The following is an 18318-nucleotide window of genomic DNA, read 5'->3' as shown; positions in this document are numbered from 1 at the left end:
GCAATAAAGACTTTATGGGGAAGTAGTCTGAAATTACATGAGTATCTCATCCTTCATCAAATGTCTTCCCATCTATTCATTTACCTATCTTGGTATCAAATTATATTTTCTTAGTCAGTGAGTTATAAGTTAGTATGCCTGTGTCCTTTTGATATGTTCTTACCATTCTTTGAGCACTTTCTTATCTCCTATCCCATCAAGATGTTCCAGCAGTTCCTGCCATAGCTCAGTGATTAGTGAACCCAATTAGCATCCATTAGGATGTGGGTTTGATCCCTGGCCTCACTCTGTGGGTTAGGGATCTGGCATTGCTGAGAGCACAGGTGTAGGTCACAGACACAGCTCAGATCCACCATGGCTGTGGGTGTGCCATAGCTCGGCAGCTACAGCTCAAATTCGCCCTGCCTAGCCAGGGAACCTCTCTATGCCATGGGTACCACCCTAAAAAGACAAAAATATTGTTCCAGACTTGTACTTTCTCTTCTCCAGTCCTAGAGTCAGCCATTTCTTTAAAATCTGGCTTCCCCACGTGGATGCCAGCTTGAGCCTACCAGACACTGATACTTACTCCTTGCCCATTTGGAGATCTGACTCCCCTCTCTAGGACCAACTTCACACAGATGTCCTTCTCACATAACGTGGTATCCCCCTCAGGTATGGGCAACCTTCTTACCATATTTAACCTCTTATTCCCCATCCTGGGTTAGCTCCTCATAGTGACACCTGTCTCTACCTGAACTCCTCCCACTGGCCTCCCTGCTCCGGGGAAGCCCTCTTGCTCACTCTACATGGAATCCAACATCTCACGGCAGGTTGTCCTCATCTTGGAAACCCTCCGGCTTTGTTCAGGCTCTATCATCTTATACCTGGCTGTCCTGTGCATAGATGCTATCTGCACTCTGCCTGAACTCTGTATTAGTCTAGGTTCTGTGGAGAAACAAAACCACAAGAATACAGACACCTAGATATGAAATAAGGAACTGACTTATATGATTATGGAAGATGATCAGTCCCAAGATCTGCCATTAGCAAGTCAGAGAGACGATGGTAGAGTTCCAGTTTGAGTCTGAGTCCAAAGACAGGAGAAGACCAGTGTCCCAGCTTGAAGACAGGCTTAGAGGGCCCTCTTCCTGACTGGCTCCCTTCTCCCTTACTCAGCCTTTTTGGTCTTTCCAGGCCATCAGTGAAAACTCATGAGATACCTGTTTTGCCATCAGACTAAGACACTTGGTCTACCTCCTGTGGTGGAAAGCTGACTTCTGTCCAGACTCGCCTATCCATATTTAGCAGCACTGGGACTTGTTCATGTGTCTGGAATTGTCCTAATCTTGTTCTCTTGTCAAAGTGGAGACTGAGCTCCTCAACCATTGCAAACATTATCCTTTGTGCCTTGCAGGACAAGCTGCTCTAGTCTCCCTTTGAACTGTCACTCATCTGGTTTACAGCTCATTTGCTTAGCAGGATGGTAGACATGTCTAGAATCTAACGGACAGTTAAGCATTTATTAACTAAATTTTTTAATCCTTTATCAGGTATTCTAATTTATACTGACTCAGAAGAATGACTTTGGGAAGGTTGCAGCCTCATATTGGATTCAATCCCTGAAACTTCCATATACCATGAATGTGGCAAAAAAAAGGTGGGGGGAGGTTGGGACAAGAAGAGACAGTAACACATGACTTATGTTTACATCTTCTCATTGCCTGAGACTAAGGCAAATGGCCTCCTCCAGCTGAAACAGTAGCTGAAAGTCTGATTATAATTTGTACAGCCTGTATTCATTCTAAAGGCCAACAAAGAGAATGGTGACTGGATTGAGTCTTGGGTGCCCCAATCTGCAGTGTCTGCTTCATCCCACTCTGATGGACCCTTCCCCCACCCCAAGCTGGTGGGTGATCTCTCAGGGGAGATGAGGCAGTAGCATAGGTAACAGCATACCTTGTGGGTAGGGAATCTCCATGTGACTGTGGAGAGAAGCCATAACTACACGAATCCAAGGAGGTACCAAATGAATCAAATCTAAAGGTGAGCAAATTGGTAAGCAAATATGGTAAGACTTCATGTGAGAGGAAGGACAGACTCAGCAATCAAAGAGAGAGAGGCTCTGTAGATAAGTGATGAATGGCACATCAAAATTCACATGGCAGTCAGATGTTACAGACAGCAAGAATACAAGGATGTCTCTAGCCTCAGGAAGTCCTCATAGATGTTTAAATACAGGAATAGGGCTAGTCCACACAAACCTATGAATGGCAAGCTGAGGAGTTGGAATCATTTTCAATAAATGTAGCAAGGCTAATATTCCAGTCTTTCTCTGGTCACTCCAATATATTCACTCTCAGCTTGAATCATATTTGTCTATTTATAAATCCCCAGACAGATCTATTGACAGACCGAACATGCCTAACCACAAGACTGTCCTTCTGCCTTAAATGTTCTCCCACTTGACTCACAGTCCATCTTTTACTTATGATTTCAATAATCAGCCCGAGTCATTTCTACTTGAAATGGTTTTCTCAACCCACTCCTAACCTCCTAGTCTCACACAAGCATCAATCCAATGCTTGCTATTCTGTACAATCAAGACTCCTTACACATTCTTTTTTTTTTCCCCTGTACAGCTGCTCGTTTTATTGGGATGGACTCAGTGTTTTTGGTTTTTTTTTCCTTTTTTTTTTCTACTGTACATCATGGTGACCCAGTTACACACACCTGTATACATTCATTTTTCTCATATTATCATGTTCCCTCATAAGTGACTAGACATAGTTCCCAGTGCTACATAGCAGGAGGATGGACCACTCCCTAGTGTAACTACATGGTTACATATCTCTCCCCCACTAGACTGTAAGAATAGGGACTCACTCTTATTGGTTTCTGGTGTATAGCATCTAACACAGTATTGAGTGAGTCAATGAATTGAAGATTTTAATCAAAGAAGCAACATGATTAGAGGCAAAAATCTCTCTCAGGGTAGTTTCTGACTTCCTCATTCTAAGAAGCTGATTGATACAGTGGCTGACTTATATCAGTGATGGTAGGAATGTCTTTTAAGTCTTTGCTATTTCTGGGCATTAAGGCATTCCTTTATTTTGAGTCTTAAAACACTTAGAAATACCATGTTGGTAGCATAGCAACAAGAACTAATCCAGCTTAGAATTACTTTTTAAAATCGTCAAAACATTTTCAAGAAAAAATATTGTGTATGTTGTTTATTTATTTAACAAATGGTTTTGAATGTTCACTGTGAGCCAGACTCTGCATTACATATTGGGTGGGGGGGGGTGCATCCATGAACTAAAAATAAGATACGGCCCTATCTCATTGAGCTCTGTGACCAATAGAGAGCCAGTGTGATAAGCACTACAAGAATGGGGGGTGGTGACTAAATTTATAGATGTAAAAGGTGGGCTAGCACCTTGGAGGAGAGAATCGGATGGAGCTATCCAAGACATTCCTAGGTGAAGTTTCTGCATAACAGAGCAGACAAAGTGTGGACTTCAGGAGCAGGACAACCATGAATTTGAGCTTATCTGCAGTACTTCCTAACTATGTGACTTTGGGCAAGTTATTTACTGAACCTCATTTGCCTCATCTGTAAAGATCAGGACACTGCACTTGAAGAGCTGTATATAAAATGCCATGTAATTGTTCAAAAATTGTTATTATTATTAAATGAACATATTCTCTTTCTTGAGCTTAATTTATCTTCTAGGCAACCCACTCTGATACACAAGTACTAAAAAACCCATGTTATAAATGACAACCCTAAAATACAAATGGGCTAAGAGTTTGACCCACATCACAACTAATCGGCTAAACAGAACCCAGGAATATTCATTCTTAGTACAGTTTCCATGGTACCTCATCCCCCAAGAGACCAGGGATAGCTGCAGGTCTAGGGCTTCTCTCATTACCTATAACAACCTTTTTCAAAATCACAATAAGCCACTAATTATCAGATTCAAAGAAACTTGTCACCATGGAACCTTGACTTTCAACTGCCTTTACTCTTCTCCCAAGTCTCCTTCTTAATGAGCCCCCTGGAGATGGTAGATGGAAAGACAGTGTCTCCTTGGGGAGAGGTTACGGGAAGGGTAACCACCTCCTTCCAGATCCCTACTCTTCCTCATCATTTGAGTGAATCTGCAGAGGTCAGTGATGGTACCTGCGGATGAGAGACAGACTTGGGTTCCAGATGCCCAGGGCTACTCTGAAAGATTTCTTCTCTAAAGGGCAAGAGAGAAGCCTCTGAGATGACAATCACATGCACAGCTCTCAGGGGGTAGTTAGTCCTGTCAGCTCCCATACCAAGCCTAGAACCTTTCTTCCTTCACTCAACATGAGAGCTATACCTACATCCCCAGCCCCACGTTCCTCCCCTCATCACCAAGGCCAATGAAGCTACGGAGGAGATGCTTGGACATTCTGATGGCCACCCCAGGGGTCACCAGCCCTTTTCTGAGTAAGTAGCCATCATCTCCCACCTCATCACTATGCCCAAGTCCTATGAATTCTGGAGTATTAGAAACTGAGAAAGCATTTTGCATAACATCTGCTTTTTATAAGTGTGAATCATAAGGCTCAGCATAGCAGAGACTACAAACTTCCAATGCCCTCTCCACACTTCTGTTTCCCCCTCCCCATTTACATAACACAGGAAGAATTTGTCCCTGGAGAGTAAGACCCCTAGGAAGGAGGCTCTGCTCTGGGGATGAGACAGATGTAACTGCCCCAACACTGTCATATGGGACCCAGCTTCTGTTGCCCCAGCCTCACCCCTGGTCATCCCCAAATCCAGGCCTACTGTGGAAGGCTCCAGATGCTCCAGCCTCACACCAACCTCTGAATATCTTCCAAACAACATGCCCTGAGCTGACATATGGACGTGATATGGGGAGATTGTTGTATTGGGTAAATCACTCTTTGCTGAGATTCAAGATATGCTGTTTTCAACTATATCTTCATAATATTTCTTCAAGTAATATAATATGTAAAACACTAGATAGCAGAATTGCTCTGATTAACAAGAAAGGGATCTAGAGTCCCACCCATTGAATATTCCCTTCAGGATCCCAACCTCTCCTGGGGTGGTCTGAGTCCCCCCACGGAAGCATGCTTTGGAAATCTATCACATGGATAAATGCTTAAGATCACTTCCATCTCCAACAACCTTTGAGTTTACAAATGTCCCCCAATAATTTACAAGATAAAAGGAAATACATGACCATCACACAGGGAGCTTGAGCCATGCCAGCCAGTAGCTTAAAAAGGAGACCACAGCTCAGGTGGGATGATTTAATTCCAAGTCCTTTTAGGTAAGACCTGGAAGAAATGAGAAATTTCACTGAGACGATAAGCCTGGGCACATGTCCCTGTTTTCAAACATCAGAATGGTTTTCCTATTTCTTCTGAGCCCCTTGGTTGTCACTCAGTGAAAATGTCTTGAGTGAATTGTAAATCATTAAATTAAGTCATCAAAGAAAAGCATAGCCAACATCACTGTACAGAATAAAGGCAGCTAACAGAAGATACTGATACTGCCAGGCTTAGAATCCTTGGCTCTTGCATTTCATTCCAATATATAGAAAAAATCCAATTTTTATTACAAAGAACCAAGGGACCCATTTAGGTGACCATGCCCTCTCTTACTAGCAATATTTCAGTAAATTTCAATGGCATAGCATCTGTATTTCCTGATGGCTTCATGCTGTGAGAACTAGAAGGAGAGAAATCCCCTGAGTTGTTTAAGCCTTGAAGTTCTTTCTCTTATTCACAGAGTTCAGAGGCAAAGGATTGAATTAACCACACACCTCACTTCATAACATATTGCCAACACTAGGGCCCTTTTTAATTTTGTTGGCTTCCTCACTCGTGTATGTATTTTTATACCCCCCCTCCCCACTCCTGTTACCTTCCTCCATTCTAATATGCTTAATGTTTAACTGTGTATGGACATGCTTGTTGATTTGTTGAATTTCTAAATACTTTAAGTTGTACAATGTGATGTTTTGATATGTGTACACACTGTGATGATCACCACTTTGTTGCTTTTTAATTTGTATACATCTTCTTATGTTACAGAACTTATTGCTTTTCTTTCCTTTGCATTCAGATCATGGTTTTAAAATCTAACAATGTTGCCATCAATCCTTCTAGTCAGGGAGCTCCCATTGTGGCTTGCTGGGATACGGACACAACACCATCTCTGTAAGGATGCTGGTTCAATCCCTGGCATTGCTCCATGGGTTAAGGGTCTAGAATTACCACAAGCTGCAGTGTAAGTCACAGATTCGGCTCAGATCCAGTGTTGTTGTGGTTGTGGCATAGGTCACAGGCTGCTGAAGCTCCTATTCAACCCCTGCCCTGGGAACTTCCATATGCCCCAGGTGTGGCCATAAAAACAAAAACAAAAAACAAAAAAATACTTTATCATTTGCTTCTAAACAGCTGAATGGTACCCTTGGTGAGCTTTTGTCCATTTACCATCCCAGTGATGGATACTTAGATGGCCACAAATTCCCCATGACTGCAAATGAGTATGACAAAACACCATCATGCCCAAGCCTTTATTAACCTGGATGGACATTTCTCTGGGACATCCATCTAGGAACAGGGTTGATGGGTCATGAAATATTCTTCAATGTTTTATAGAATTCACCTTAAATCAAAGTTCCTGTGATGGCACAGTGGAAACAAATCTGACTAGGAACCATGAGGTTGCAGGTTTGTTCCCTGGCCTCACTCAGTGAGTTAAGGATCGGCATTGTTGTGAACTGTGGTGTGGGTGGCAGACATGGCTCGATCTGGCATTGTTGTGGCTGTGGTTGTGGTGTAGACCTGTAGCTGTAGCTCCAATTAGACCCTTAGCCGGGGAACCTCCATATGCTGCAGGTGTAGCCCTAAAAAGCAAAATAAATGAATAAATAAATAAGAATTCACTTTAAATATATTTGGGTCTAAGGTTTTTCAAGAGGAAATTGGTTTTGGCTATCATTTCTATTTTTTGCAACTAACTAATTAATTTTACTTATATATTTATTGTTTTTTAGGGCCACACCAATGGCATATGGAAGTTCCCAGGCTAGGGTTCAAATTGGAGCTGTAGTGTCCAGCCTATGCCAGAGCCACAGCAACACCAGATCTGAGTCTCATCTTCAACCTATAACATAGGTCATGCCAATGCTGGATCCTCAATTCAATGAGCGAGGCCAGGGATCAAATCCGAGTTCTCATAGATACTAGTTGAGTTCATTACTGCTGAGCCACGATGGGAACTCCTAATGAATTAACACTTTGTTTTCCAAGAAAGACCAGTTTTGTCCTAGGTGTGCACCTGTTGGTCTTTTGTCACTGTCAGCTTAGCACTCACACTCCTTCCAGTGACCACTTAAGCATCCACCGCTAAACACACTAGACCCCTTACCCTCTTCTGGCTTCCTCTAGATTGCACCTACTATTTTTAAGCTCTCCTCAATTGGGTACAAAAGACAAAAATGAACAATTAGTAGTGGTCTAAGCAACATTTGCATAGCACATGGTAGATCTCAAATACTTTGCAATATGTGATCTTCTTGCAACTTAACAATAAACTTCTAGAGATGACATTTTATTTTCCCCATTTTTCAGGTGAGAAAAAAAAAAGGAAATATAGAAATATTCCAAGGGGAGGGTTTACCATCATGGCTCAGTGGAAATGTGACTAGCATCCATGATGACACAGATTTGATCCCTGGCCTCTCTCACTGAGTTGAGGATCTGGCGTTTCCATGAGCTGTGGAGTAGGTTGCAGACATAGCTCGGATCCTGCGTTGCTGTGGTGGTGGCATAGGATAGGGCTATAGCTCAGATTTGACCCCTAGCCTGTGAACCTCCATATGTTATGGATACAGACCTGAAAATTAAAAAAAAGAAATATTCCAAGGAGAAACAACTCATAAATTTATGAACCAGAACTAATTGCCAAACCATAAATTTCTCCCATCAAACCAGGAACCTCTCTCCCAACTCCTGATCCATGGAGACTAGTTTCCAACTACTAGTTTAGTTTCTAGTATTAAACCCACAATCTTGCAAGGCATAATCAGGGATGATATATCTGGTTCAATCATTCAGCTGGTATTTATTACATAGCTACTATGAACCAGGCACTATGTAACTCACTGGAAAACAATGGGGAGGAAAGCAGATGTGAACCCTGCCTTGGGAGTGCTCTCATCATAAACCTCTCCAGATATTGTCCATGACCCAGTGGTCCCCTTCCAATTTGGACCAAGCATCAGGAAATGCTTCAAGAAAGTATGCTTCTCTAGGTACATACATGTGAAAGTGTTAAATTCAAAATCTGAGTTGAGTTCTCCTTGGCAGGAACTTGAGCTTCATTCAAGATCACTAAGCATCAAAAATATATCATTAATACTTAGGTTTGCTTCTAACTCTTCAAAAGGACCAGAAATATTATGAGGACATGGAAGTACAGGATATGGACTTGCTCTAATACAAAATATGCATTGCTAACTCTACCCTCACTTATCTGGGATGGTTGGAGCACTACTTGTGGGCTTTCTTTTCTGTCTTCTCTGAAGCCAATCCTGTCCCTAGGCAGGTGGGCAGAAGGAGCACCAGTTCTGTTAACTCAGTGGTCACACTATCAGCCCTAGATGGCAAGTGGCTGGTTCTAACTCTATGCCCCAATAGTTCTGGTCTTATTTTAATTGAGCTTCTATTTGGCAGATAGATGAGCAGTTCCTGCCAGACTGGAGCCTTGGCTTTTTCTCCTCTGTTTTTGCCTTTTAGGGACATAAAAAAACATATTCTTGAACCTCAGCATCTTCCTATTAATATGCCTCTGATTTTTCTGAATGCTTCATCTTCTAACATTTCCTTTGCTCACACTACCACACCTTGGCACTGCTCTTGCCTCTTATTTCCTCTATTTCTTCCATGATGCCACCCATGTGCCCAAACCACCAAGTTCAATGTTGGGTAAATAGGCTTCCCCTGCCAGAAACATTTCTTCAGTGCTCCACTCACCCTAGACAGTTCCCCAGCTTGATGGACATGTCAACTTTCCTAGTGCCAGCCATGCCTAGTCAGAACTTCCTGCTCAAAACTAAACTCCTAAATGTATTCCAAACTACTTTCTTTTTCAAGAAAAGTCGGATTCAGGAATACTATCTCTACTGTGCTTGTGTGATTTCTGTAGGGAGAATTAGGATATTTTTTCCTGACATAGTGGAATCAGAAAGAGACAAATCTTGGCCAGAATCATCTAAAGGGTAGCAGGCTGATTACTAACAGAGGCCAGATAGAGCAAAAGGATGTCTTAGATACAACTGGGGAAATCAAGCCAAATAGTTATTTTCTGAAGACTTTTCCTAGGACCTTTACAATTTCCCTTAAGAATATAGAAGTTTTGTCTTTTGGACAAGGAACAAGAATTGAAGTTTCTTGAATTAACAAAACTAGTCAGATGCAATTTCTCATTGAAATCAGGCATTTCAAGGCCAATCATATGAAAATATATCATAGACTCTATGGTGCAGTCTACATGAATAATTGAATTTACGTAATGCACAAGCTAGAATAAGTTATACCATATATCCTCCACCAGATTGAAGACTCCAAGCAAAAAAAAATGCACCTAATGTTCTTTGATATATTTTAATTTCAGGAAACCAATGATGAGGGGAAACCTGAGCCATATGCCTGAATTCCTCCTTCTGGGACTGACCAGTGACCCCCAAAAGCAGGTGTGGCTCTTTGCCAGCTTCCTGGTCATGTACCTGGTCAACATGGCTGGCAGCTCAGTCATCATTGCAGCCATCCAGGGGGATGCTCACCTCCACATCCACATGTACTTCTTCCTCTCCAAACTTTCCCTGGTGGACGTCTGCTTCACCACTGTCATTGTGCCACGAATGCTGGTGAATATGCTGACTCAGAGAAAGACCATCTTTTTTGCCCAGTGCCTTGCCCAGATGTATTTCTTTGTGACCTGTGTGATCACTGACAGCTTCCTCCTGGCTGTCATGGCCATTGACCGCTATGTGGCCATCTGCAACCCACTGCATTACACCACAACCATGGACCCCAGGCACTGTCTCATGCTAGTGATCACATCCTGGCTGGTGTCCCACCTCCACTCGCTCACCCACACCATCCTCATGGCCCGCCTCTCCTTCTGTGGGCCCAATATCATCCACCACTTCTTTGTGATGTCCAGCCACTGCTGATGCTCTCCTGCTCTGACACCTCTGTCAATGAGCTCTTGGCCTTCACAGAGGGCTCCTTTGTGATCATGAGCCCCTTCTTCTTCATCATTGTCTCTTATGTGTGTATCACCCGTGCTGTTCTGCGGGTCCCTTCTGGGAGAGGCAGGTTCAAGGTCTTCTCCACCTGTGGATCCCACTTCACAGTTGTGTCACTATTCTATGGAACCATATTATCTGTGTACATCCGCCCCTCATCCACCTACTCAGTGACAAAAGATAGTGTGGTCACTGTTATCTATACAGTAGTTACCCTCATGCTGAACCCTTTTATCTACAGCCTTAGGAATAAGGACATGAAGCAGGCCTTGCACAAGCTGATGAGGAAGACAGAATTGTAGAACCCATGTGTGGTACATCTCGGCATTCACTCATTCGATAAGGACTCATGAAACATATGCTAGGTACTGGGAACTACATCAGTTACAAAGATATATCAATCAGGGCCCCTGTCTTCAAAATTAGTTACATGAATTTCCTTGTGGCTCAGTTTGTCAAGGTTCCAGTATTGTCATTGCTGTAGCTGGAGTCTCTGCTGTTGCCCTGGTCAGATCCCTGGCCCAGGAATTTTCACATGCTGAGGGCATGGCCAAGAAAAATTAATTACAGGACAGTAAGGGAGAGAATTCAACTGCAATATAAGACTATTGTACTTTTTTTTGTAAAAATGAAATGAGAAATGGTTATTGATATCTTACTATATTGTACACAGTTTCCTTCTTTTTCCTTTGCCATCTCTGGCTCATGTGTGTCACATCCACAGCCAGTGTTGTGCTCTAGTTTCCTGATGAACAGCAAGGAAAAACTTCTCTAGTAACGTTTTTTTTAATCGTTCATTATATAGGTCAGCTTACATGAAGCCTCAAGAGGTCACTGTTCCCATCATAGAAGTTATTAATCTTAGGCACCAACCCTTTGGGTCTGGCTAGTGGGTTCTCTTGTGACCTTGAGAACAGCTCATGACTTCTCCAAAGCTCTTCACAACTGGGTCACAGGAGGCTGCTGTAATTGCATAATAATAAGATCCTAAATATCTGAGTGACACAACATAAGTTACAACTCAATCTCACAATTTGTGTGACTGTGTCAATCAATCTAAGCCTCACTTTTCTCATCTGTAGCACAGATACAATAAATGACTTCACCCCAAGTTTGTGATTGTCAAATGAAAAAATTCCAAATCTACTACTTGGTAACTCTATGGGTTTTTTTAATGTGTTCTTTTTTTTACTGAAGTAGTTTGACTTAAAGTATTATGTTACTTTCAGTTGTCCAACATATTAATTGGATATTTTATGCATTCCGAAAGGATCAAGTCCAGTGACCATCTGTATCCATACAAAGTTATTACAGTAATATTGACTATATTCCCCATAATGTACATTACACCCCTGTGACATATTCATTTTATAACTGGAAGTTTATACCTCTTCATCTCTCTTACTCTTTTCACTCATTTTCACCCTCAAGCAACAACCCGTATGTTCTTTTTATCTATGAGTTTGGTTTTGTTTTGTTATGTTTGTTTGTTTTGTTTTGATTCTAGATATAAGTGAAAACATGCAATAATTTTCTTTCTCTCTCTGACTTATTTCACTTAGCATAATGCCCTCTAGGTCCATCCATATAGTCACAAATGGCAAAAATTCATTCCTTTTTATGGCTGGTTAGTATTCCATTGCATATATACACCACAACTTCTTTATCTATTCATCTATCAATAGACACTTGGGCTGTTTCCATATCTTGGCTATTGTAAATAATGCTGCAATGAATGTACAAGTTGCATGTATCTTTCCAAATTAGCATTTTTGTTTTCTTCTGAAAAATATTCAGAAGTGGAATGCTAGATGATGTGTAAAACTGGATTGCTCTTACTACTAACTTTTTGAGAAACATCTATAATGTTCTCCATGGTAGCTATCCAATTTACATTACCACCAACAGTGTACAAGGGATCCTTTATCTCTAAATCCTCATCAACACATTATTTGTAGCCTTTTTTTTTTTTTTGCTTTTGCTTTTTAGGGCCACACCTGCAGCATATGGAAGTTTCCAGGCTAGGGGTCAAATTGGAGCTATAGCTGCTGGCCTATGCCATGGTCACATGTGATCTGAGCCATGTCTGCAACCCAATCACAGCTCAGGCCAACGCTTAATCCTTACCCCACTGAGCAAGGCCAGAGATCGAACCTGCATCCTCATGGATACTAGCGGGGTTCATTACCACTGAGCCATAATGGGAACTCCTATTTGTAGTCTTTTTGATGATAGCCATTCTGACAGGTGGGAGGCGATATCTCATTGCAGGTTTGATCTTCTTTTCTCTGATGAGTAATGATATTGAGCATCTTTCCATGTGCCTGTTGGCCATCTGTATGTCTTAAGAAAATGACTATTCAGGTCTTCTGTCCATTTTTAAATCAAGTTTTCTTTTTTGATGTTGAGCTGTATGCATTTTTTCATATATTTTGGATATTTACCTTTTATTGGTCACAACATTTACAAATATCTTTCCCAGTCCATAGGTTTTCATTTTGTTAATAATATCCTTTACTGTGTAAAAGATATTAAGTTTAAGTAGGTCCCACTTGTTTATTTTCATTTCATTTATTTTGCCTCAGGAGAGATGTCTAAAAAATATATTGTTACAATTTATGTCAAGGAGTATTCTGCCTATGTTTTCTTCTAGGAATTTTATGGTTTCAGGTCTTATATTTAGGGCTTTAATCCATTTTGAGTTTATTTTTTATATGATGTGAGTAAATGTTGTAATCTCATTTTTTTTTAAACGTAGCTGTCTGGTTTCTCCAACACCACTTAATGAAAAGAACATTTGTCTTTTCCCCAATATATCCATGCCTCAGGCATCATAGATTAGTCATAGATTAATTGACCATAAATGTGTGGGTTTATTCTGCAGCTTTCTATTCAGTTCAATTGACTTATGTGTCTGTTTTTGTGACAGTATTATGCTGTTTTGATTACTGAAGGTTTGTAATATAGTCTGAAGTCAGGGAACATAATACCCAGCTTTGTTTCCTCAGGGTTTCTTTCATCATTTGGGTCTTTGTGGGATTCTATAATTGTTTCTATTTTAATTATGATGTATCTTGAGATGACGTTTTTGAGGTTTATCTTGTTTGGGACTTTCTGTGCTGCCTGGACCTGGAGGTCTATTTCTTTTCCCAGGTTAGGGAAGTTTTCAGGTATTATCTCTTCAGATAAATTCTCTGCCTTTTTCTCTTCTCCTTTTAAGACCCATATAATGTGAATGTTGACTATGCTTGATGTTGTCCCAGAGATTCTTAAACTGCCCTCATTTTTTAAAACTTTTTTTCTTTTTTTCTGTTCATCTTCCGTGATTTCTACTATGTTATCTTCCAGTTTGCTGACCCATTCATTTTATCATCTAACCTACTATTGATTCCTTCTAGTGTACTTTTAAATTCATTAACTTAGTCTTCAATGTTGTTCTTCTATATATTTTTTCACTCTTTGTTAAACTTCTCACTCTCTTCATCCATTCTTCTCCCAAGTTTGTTGAGCACCTTTATAATCATTGCCTTGAACTCCAACAGATTTCTTGTCTCCATTTTCTTAGTTCTTCTTCTGGGTCTTTGTCTTGTTCCTTCATGTGAAACATATTCCTCTGTCTCCTCTTTTTGCCTAACTCTCTGTGTTAATTTCTGTGTACTACGGAGGTCAGTTATATTTCCTCATCTTGGAGAATTGGCCTTACACAGAGATGTCCAATGGCACCAAGCAGTACACTCCCCTCCACCAGAGCTATATGCTCTAAGAGTGCCTCTTATGTGGGCTGCATGGGTTCTTCTGCCAGAGTGTGGCTGACTTTTGCAGCCAGTGCTGGTAGCAGGCCAGACCCAGGCAGGTTTGGCTGGCTACAAAGCCCTGCCTCAAGAGGGGGATGCTGGCCCACTGAGAGTCAGGGCTATGTCCACGGACCTCTGGCTATGAGCCCTGGGAGAACTGGTGCAACTGCTGACTTACTGTGGGGTCCTGAGACTGGTGCTGACCCTCTGGTGGGCAGGTAAGCCACCAGCCTTAATAATGAGACCTACACTGTAGGTCTTAATGAGACTTATGCTGTAGCTTGTAGCAACACCAGATCCTTAACCTACAGAGCAAGGGCAGAGATTCAACCCACATCCTCACAGAGACATCAGTCCTTAAACTTGCTGAACCACAACAGGAACTCCTACAGCAATCTTTTGATGTATTGAATTCTTGGGTTTTTGGCAAAAACTCCTTCCTTACCACTTTTGGAGTGGTCCCTCAGAGCTGTCTGAGGAGCTGCCTCCTGGGCTTAAGTCCTCAATATGTTCATTTAATGAAACATAACTCTCGAATTTTAGGTTGTGCTTGTTTTTTTTCATCCACGGTACAAAGGCCACGCTTACACAGGTTGCTCCTGGCCAATGATTCAGCGTGACAGTGGTACCGAGACAAGCTTATTTTCAGAGTGTTATAAGAATCTGCTAATGGATGATTTTGATTTAGGTTCACCCCCCAAACACTGGCCTGTTTAAGATTTTCTTGGTGGATCTGGCTGTACACTGGGCCTCTTACCACCCCATGCTTTCTTCCTTCCCTCTTTTATTCCACAGGTCTCTGCATCAGAATTTGAAGGCACTCCCTGATTTCTCCTGCCCCCTCCTCAGAGCATCTCTTACACACTAAATCCCACCTTGACATCTACTTCTCATAAGACCCAAACTAAAGCATTAACCAATACCTTGCAAACAATTCTATTCCTTGGCAGATAACCATAGAGAAACCTGAACGGGTACACCAGGAGAAGGTTCATGAATGTTCATGAGTCTAGCAGTTCAAAACAGAATCAAATGATGTTTTGACTTCATTTATTGTGGTTTTACTCTCTCACCTATGAAAGCAATGTAACAACTTGATGAAAAGAAAGGAGTAATAATTCCCAGTTCTCTAGACATTTCTTTTGAAATAATAAAACTCAGGCAATCACTAAAATATCAATAGTAGAACAAAGGAATGATAAATGATTGTTATTGTGGAGACATTCTCTTTAGAGGATGGTGGTCTAAAAGTTTCTCCAAGAGTGCCCTGGTGGCCAAGTAGAAAGGATCTAGTGTTATAACTGCTGTGGCATGGGTTCAAACCCTATCTTGGGAAATTCCTCATGCTATGGGTATGCCCACTGCCCCACCTCCCCTGAAACCAAAACATGCCATTATAAAGTAAATAAAAATAAAAGTTTTTCCAATTTGCACACAGAAACTTTTTCGTAAGAAAAATTGAACAGTGGAGAAGATCAGGTCACATTTACTCAAAATGTCAATTTTTCATGTTTTAATGAGAGTAGGAGGAATTTTACCTGAGACAATAAACAACTGGGGCAGGGAGTGGGGGATAGCAAAAGCCTGTCAGGAAACTCAAAAAGCCATCAACACTAGAATGGATAACTGCATTAGGGTACAATCCACAATGGAATTTAAGTAATACTCCCTTAACTGCAGTCTCCAAAATTCAAAAATCAATGAAAGGTATTTTATAGAGTTTCAGCAAACTCATTTTGTACCAAGAACTGACCTAAAGTGAATGCAGCTATTTTTAAAAATGCATTTATTTCACTTGATATGAATATTTACACAGTTTCTTTCCAGCATATTACTGTGTTTGGTTACAGCATGAAATACTAGAACCTATCGATGTTATCACATAAATAATGATTATGTACATTATTTTGTTCTAAAATTAGAGACATTCTGAATTCAAAAATGAATATCTTTCAAGATATTAAGTACAACAGTGACCCTTTACTAGACAGCAGTGAGAAAGAATGACCTGTAGTTACAAGTAGTAATACAAATGAATGTTCCCAAAAACACAATATTGATGGAAAGAAGCTAAATGATTCCATTCATGACAAAGACAAACATAAGGAAATATAAACAATACCTGATTAATCCGTATGTGCATAGTTGGTGCTAGGTCTGTAGCAAAACTGTAAGAAAACCATTCCCCTATATTTTTATACTCTTTTATGTATGATATAATTCACAATTAAAAAAATATAAAATAAAAGTATAAAGTAGTCATATGTGCAGCAGTACCCCTATTTCTGGGACAGACTTTTATCTTGACATCCTGGAGTCACGGGGAACAAGCCTATTCACTTTTTCTACATATCCAACTGTAGGACTTTGAAGATGATGTTTGTATGGGCCACCATTTATTGAAACTGTTCATCTCATTAATTGTTATTTATTTGCTAAGAGATGAGAGGTTTCCTTTATGAGGCTCTGGGTCTGATTAGCATGTGAACTCCATAGAAGGTTAGGGTTCAGGGAGATGGAGCCCATCCACTCCCCTGCCCAGGAGAGTGTTACCAAGAGCAGGATTCCCATACTGTGTATATATATATATATATATATTCTTCTTCCCATACTGTCTTCCATTATGTTCCACCCCAAGAGATTGGATTTACCTCCCTGTAGGTAGGAACAGTAGTACCTCATTGCTTATCCATTCTAAATATAAGAGTTTGCATCAACCAATCCCAAACTCCCCATCCATCCTACTTTCTTCCCTCTTCCCATGGCAACCACATGTCTGCTCTCCATGTCTGTGATCTGTTCCTGTTTTTTAGGTAGGATCATTTGTGCCCCATTTTAGATTCCATATATAAGTGATATCATGCAGTATTTATCTTTATCACTTTGCATGAGAATCTCTAGTTGCATCCATGTTACTACAAATGGCATTATTTTGTTCTTTTCTTTGGCTGAGTCATATTTCATATCTTTTGTATCTATTCATCTGTTAATTGACATTTAGGTTGTTTCCATGTCTTGGCTATTGTGAATATTGGTGCAATTAATATAGGGGTGCATGTATCTTTTTAATGAAAGTTTTGTCCCAAAATATGCCCAGGAGTGGGATTACTGGATCATATGGTTTGGTTAGTTATTCTCTTTGAGCAGATACAGAAATAGAGGTCAGAAAGATTGAGAAAACTTGTTCAAGATTACAACCCACAAAGGGGATGGTGGAAAATGAAGGTCTGTCAGACCCAGAAGGATACATTTTATCACCATGTCAAAGATCATGGCATGAGCCTTGCTGGCATTGCCTGTTGGTGGACACATCTTCCCATGCATACAAACACAGAAACTCTCATTTTGTATTATGCATCCCAGGTCCTAAATAAAACCTTTAAACGATTCTGGCATTTTGATAACTCTCAATCATCCTATATGGTAGGTTTATGTCCTCATCTAGAAGATTGGGGATAGTAAATAATCTACCCAAAATATAAAAGAAAAATTAGGGCTTATTTTTTTGGTGCCTCAGGAACCTTAGGTTCCATGTTATCTACTACTGCTTCTAGCAATGTTAGTAACAATTGCCACAATTTATTGAAGACCTACTCCATGCTAGTGTTTTGAATATGTCATCTCACTGATTATCTACAATAAATATACAAAGTATGCACAAAATTTACAGATGAGGAAACTGAAGCAAAAAGAGGATCTTAGGATGTGTAGGTGGCAGAGGTAAACAGCAAGAAAGGATTCCCAACTAGTCTGTAGGACACCAAAGACAACATTCCGAAGACTGAGGGTTAGATAATGTTGGCATTCATGATGATGATGAAGATAATGAGGCTGATGCTGATAATGATGATGGTGATGATGATGGTAGGAATGCTTGTTTGTAAAATACGTTTGAATTTATAAGATAACTTTATCTACATTATATCATTTGATGGCTCTTCAAAAGAAAAAGAGTACAAATAATCCCACCATGCCAAGAATATCTGAGGGCTACTATGACCTTTCTATGTAATGATCATCTCTTCATTATTCCCAAACAACACACATGTATACATGCATACAGAGAAACTCAAGAGAGAGAGACACACACAGAACTATTCTTAAGAATTTTCTAGTAAATGCATATCCCCACAGATATCTTATTTAAACTTCACTGGCCTATGAAACACTAAGCTTTCCATTTTAAAAAGGTAAACGTGGACGAAGACTTAGGA

At 40.5% G+C, this 18318-nt stretch overlaps 1 pseudogene; it reads left to right on the top strand.

Moving 5' to 3' along the window:
* Positions 1 to 9683: 9683 nt before the first annotated feature.
* On the top strand, positions 9684 to 10612 carry LOC100525203 (annotated as a pseudogene).
* The last annotated feature ends 7706 nt before the right edge of the window (positions 10613 to 18318 follow it).

Source organism: Sus scrofa, unplaced genomic scaffold (genome assembly GCF_000003025.6).
Source record: "Sus scrofa isolate TJ Tabasco breed Duroc unplaced genomic scaffold, Sscrofa11.1 Contig59, whole genome shotgun sequence".
Taxonomy (NCBI): domain Eukaryota; kingdom Metazoa; phylum Chordata; class Mammalia; order Artiodactyla; family Suidae; genus Sus; species Sus scrofa.
This window is presented reverse-complemented; position numbering and strand designations above follow the sequence as displayed.